General features: G+C 43.5%; 1 long non-coding RNA gene across 1 annotated transcript; it reads right to left on the bottom strand.

Moving 5' to 3' along the window:
- Positions 1–3470: 3470 nt before the first annotated feature.
- On the bottom strand, positions 3471–4905 carry LOC307222699. Its single transcript, XR_013841852.1, has 2 exons — positions 4768–4905; positions 3471–4407 (listed from the first exon to the last, which is right to left on the bottom strand). It is a non-coding gene; the product is annotated as an uncharacterized lncRNA (long non-coding RNA).
- Between the last annotated feature and the right edge of the window lie 255 nt (positions 4906–5160).

Genomic DNA, 5160 nt, shown 5'->3' with positions numbered 1-5160 from the left:
TTCCCGCTATAAAGCGGTCCCTATTTATCTACTTGCACTTAAGAGTGCTTTCGAACTGCTAGGTGGGCAGGAGCTGGGACCGAACGACGGGAGCTCACCCCGCCGCAGGGATTCAAACCACCGACCATACGATCAGCAAGTCCTAGGCACTGAGGTTTTACCCACAGCGCCACCCGCGTCCCTTTAAAGTATTATGGTAGGCAATGACAATGCATTGTGCCCAGACTTGCTCTTTCAAAGAAAACAAAATTCCTTCCTTCCTTCCTTCCTTCCCTCCTTCCCTCCTTCCCTCAACAATGGCAGCAGAGGAAATGGGTGGTTGGCAAATAAGGTTTTCTGTGGCTTTCTCTCCATTAGCTCTCCACAGAAGGGGATTTGCTGTTACATAGACCACTCATGAATGAGAAACATATTTTTAGGGGCTGGCCTAAAATCAAGCTGGACATGATTAGATCTGACTGGATAAATATTATGCCAGCATCAGATCTAACAAGCAGGAAGCTCGATTTCGGGTTTAGCCTTAATAGAGAGGAATAGATGGGGGGCAACCTGGGAAAATTCCAGCCAGTTCAGGCCCAGTTTACATTTTCAGATCAGATTCTAGGTCAGCAGTGCCCCCCAGATGCTCTTGGGCTATAGCTTCCATGATCATCCCTGGCCATATTGACTGGGGCTGATGGGAAATACTTGAAACAAAGACATCTCAAGTGAAAGCTCAAATTCAGAGCCACTACTCTACTCAGACACTGGCAAGGGATTTCATTTGTGGCATGATCTCCTCAGGGAGGCTCATGTGGCACCTTCTTTCCATATCTTTAGGCACCAGGCAAATACATTCCTCTTCTCCCAGGTCTTTGGCTAATTAAAAAACCCCTGGCCTTTTAAACTACCGTATTTTTCGCTCTATAAGACGCAGCAGCACCAGACCATAAGACGCACCTAGTTTTTGGAGGAGGAAAACAAGAAAAAAAATATTCTGAATCTCAGAAGCCAGAACAGCAAGAGGGATCACTGCGCAGTGAAAGCAGCAATCCCTCTTGCTGTTCTGGCTTCTGGGATAGCTGCACAGCCTGCATTCGCTCCATAAGATGCACACACATTTCCCCTTACTTTCTAGGAGGGAAAAAGTGAGTCTTATAGAGCAAAAAATATGGTATATGTGAGGGAGGGGGTTACTGTTTTTGTTTGTTACTATGTTATGTATTTTTGCATTTTTATCTTGTAAACTGCCCTGTGATTCTCAGGAGGATGAAGGGCAGTATAGAACTTCCAATAAACAAATAAATTAAATAAGCAGAAAATTTCAAAGTGCTGCCACCAACGCTCCACAGCGATGTTCAATGGCAACTGTTCCCTCCAACCTACCATGTGAAGAGGACTTCTTTAACCAAAAGCATCTACGTATTTCTTCATTTTTAAAAATATTTATTTATCCGTCTAGGTGGCCAATAATGAAGCAGCTGTTAATAAACAAAGCAGAAAACCTCACCCAGCAGATCAAAAACCACAGTGGATCAGCTGAGAGATGAACTGATTTATACACAGCCCAAATCAGTACTGGAATAACCAAGTGTGGGAACTGCCAACAAACCCATTGTCATTTGCATAGCATGGTACTTAATGACCATTCAGAATTGAGGTTTCAATATTCTAACGCAACCTCAGACCATAGTGACATCAGCAGCAGCTGGGTCATTCCCCTTCATTGGGAAAGCTGAACTGCATTTAAAACTGAGCCATCATGAGCACCTTGCAAATTTCTACTACAGCCCTTCAGGCCTCAGCAAAGCTAGTTATTGCTGGGTTGGGCCAGCAAACTCACCTGAATCACACCTGCTTACCTAACTATGAGCTCAGCAGCACTGACTCAGCAGTAGAGCATTTCAAACTGGGGTTTAGGTGTTCTCAACTGCACATCTTTTCCTATTTTGGTCCATTTGGGCAATTAGCAGAGCTGGATCTGCTTCAACTTGAATTTTGATCCATGCACACAAATATTTTGCCCAATCTAGTATGTATTTGTTTTCACTCTTTTTGTAACAAGGTTAGTTTGTGGCAATGCATCCCAGAGAATTTTTTTTGTTTTAAATGTAGCACTTGTATTAAAGAAACACATTAACAAAGCTGTCGGTTCTGATTTCTGTGCAGGGTGTTTTATCTTTTTCTTGGCAGCCTGCTGGGCAGTGAGGAAGAGGGGGTCAGGAAGAGAGAGAAAAGGAAGATGCCAAGAGTTGTGTCTATGCTATTGGGTTAAGTCCTTGCTTTTTGGCCTGATTGAAGTGAGAGCTGGACCATAAAGAAGGCTGATCGCCGAAGAATTGATGCTTTTGAATTATGGTGCTGGAGGAGACTCTTGAGAGTCCAATGGACTGCAAGAAGATCAAACCTATCCATTCTGAAGGAAATCAGCCCTGAGTGCTCACTGGAAGGACAGATCCTGAAGCTGAGGCTCCAATACTTTGGCCACCTCATGAGAAGAGAAGACTCCCTGGAAAAGACCCTGATGTTGGGAAAGATGGAGGGCACAAGGAGAAGGGGACGACAGAGGACGAGATGGTTGGACAGTGTCCTCGAAGCTACCAGCATGAGTTTGACAAAGCTGCGGGAGGCAGTGGAAAACAGAAGTGCCTGTTGTGCTCTGGTCCATGGGGTCAAGAAGAGTCGGATACAACTAAACGACTAAACAAGTTCTCTTCCAGTTTTAGCAGCTGGGTGGAGCAGTTCTCTAAGTCTCCTTACCTTGCAATAAAGTAAGGATGCATGGAGCTGCAAAAATCTGGCCTCATTTTTGTTTTTCCTTGTCCCCCTCCCCACTTCTTTGTATGACATCTTGCCTGATGAAGAGTTCTGGAGAACTCAAAAATCTAGCCAGTTTTGTGACATCTTGGTTGGTTCCAGTAAATAAATGCTTTTGCCCTGCTGTGGGTTTTTTGCTTGCTCTTATGGACTGACAAAACTACTTTGCTTTCCATCAGGATAGGACTCACATTTCTCAGCAGCAACTATGAAAAGCTGTTTTCAGTGAGAAGAAGACATTTGGGAGACCTTTTGGCCATACCATTGACAAGTCATTTAAAATTGCAACTCAAAAAAAACATATTTGGTTGTTGGAGTTGCTACTCTCACGTAACAATGCTATACCAGGAATCCCTGGCAAAAACCACTAGGGCAGGATATATATTTTGTTTGGGAGAAGTTATGTGAGGATTTACCTCTCACTGTGAATATATGTTATGTAATGGTGCTCTTGGAGAGTTACATGGGGAAATCAAGCAGATGGCCTTAGGCAAGGCGTTGTTCTCTCTGCCTAACCCCCTGCCCCATCTGAAACAAGGGGCTCATAGTACTGACCTACTTAGAGGGTTGTTGCAAGGATTACTGAGTGTAATCCTCATGTGTAAAGCCTGGGGCTCAAAAAAAAGGACTATACAAAGGATTAGAATTATTAAAAACATTGTATGCTACAGCTGTATCATAGGTGTTTTATTGTGAAGGCTCTTGAGAACTGAAACGTGTAAATTACACGCAATACTAAAACCTCAATGGATTTTGAAACATCTATCGTGTAAAAACGAAACCACAAAAAACACTTTACAAACAATAATGATGTATGCAGTTCTGTACTTTTTGCTAATTTTAGCTTCTTACATGGATCCAGTGATCCTATTCAAATTCAATTATTAAGATGTGTCTCTCCAGTAAAACTGCCTTGTGCTTTGCCGATTTCCATTTTCCTTCTCAGTAAAGTCAAAGTTGAGAGCAATGAAAGTAGAAATTGTATTTTTGTGACTCACTCCTACTTCAAAACAAAGTTGCATAAAGCTCGTATTCATGGCAGCCCCCGATTCCCTCAAGCTACCACTTTGATTGGCTTCCAGCATTCTGTATATGCAAATATTTTAAGGCTTTGGAAACAAGACAGCTGTAGGTGTAAAAGCAAGAAGGGAAGTGGATTATATGCTTTGTCAGAACACTAAGCTCAGTGATGAAAATGAATGAAACAGTTTCCCATGAAGGTATTATTGTCCAGCCTTGCCAATTTTTCTCACTGTGCATGTGGTTCGGAGTTCTGAATTAACCTCTCTCTAGTTGTCTTTTAAAAATATGGCTTAAATTATAACATTAAATAATTGATTTAATGATAAGCCAAAAAAGTCATGCCTAGTACAACTTTTACCAGAGTTGGCAATTTTTTTTGTTTTCGTTTTGGCAGTTTGCTGTAAATATCAGAATTATGAAATGTTAGTCAAAGTGAGGTAGGGGCCGCTTTTCTGGCTTTGCTAATGTTTATATTTACATTTTTATTTATAGCACCACACGTTTGTATCCTGTTTCTCCTTCCAGCAGTTCAAGGCTATCTTCCCACAGCCCTGTGAGGTAGGTTAGGCTAAGTTAATACAGTGGTACCTTGGGACGCAGGTGGCGCTGTGGATAAAACCTCAGCGCCTAGGACTTGCCGATCGCATGGTCGGCGGTTCGAATCCCCGCGGCGGGATGCACTCCTGTCGCTTGGTCCCAGTGCCTGCCAACCTAGCAGTTCGAAAGCACCCCCGGGTGCAAGTAGATAAATAGGGACCGCTTACCAGCGGGAAGGTAAACGGCGTTCCGTGTGCTGTGCTGGCTCGCCAGATGCAGCTTGTCATGCTGGCCACGTGACCCAGAAGTGTCTGCGGACAGCGCTGGCTCCCGGCCTATAGAGTGAGATGAGCGCACAACCCTAGAGTCTGGCAAGACTGGCCCGTACGGGCAGGGGTACCTTTACCTTACCTTGGTTTAAGAACAGCTTAGTTTATGAACAACTTGGATTAAGAACGCTGCAAACCCAGAAGTAGGTGTTTTGGTTTGTGAACTTTGCCTTGGAAGCAGAACATATTTCGCTTACTGTTGAGTGTGTTTCATTTGTAAATTGAGGCCCCCGCTGCTATGGGAAAGCACACCTTGGTTTAAGAACTTTTTGCTTTAAGAACGGACTTCCAGAACAGATTAAGTTCGTAAACCAAGTTACCACTGTACATACAAAAGCCGTTCTTGCCTATAAATTGCAGGTGCTTCAATGTAGAGTGTAGCAGGCCTAGGAAATCCTGCAGACATCTTTTCACCTTGTTTCCCCATGCCTCTAACACAGTGTTTCCCAACCTTGGGCCTCCAGCTGTTTTTGAA

This window comes from Podarcis cretensis, assembly GCF_951804945.1.
Source record: "Podarcis cretensis genome assembly, chromosome: 1".
Classification (NCBI taxonomy): domain Eukaryota; kingdom Metazoa; phylum Chordata; class Lepidosauria; order Squamata; family Lacertidae; genus Podarcis; species Podarcis cretensis.
Note: the sequence above shows the minus strand (reverse complement) of the source record. Positions and strands in the feature narration are given on the sequence as shown.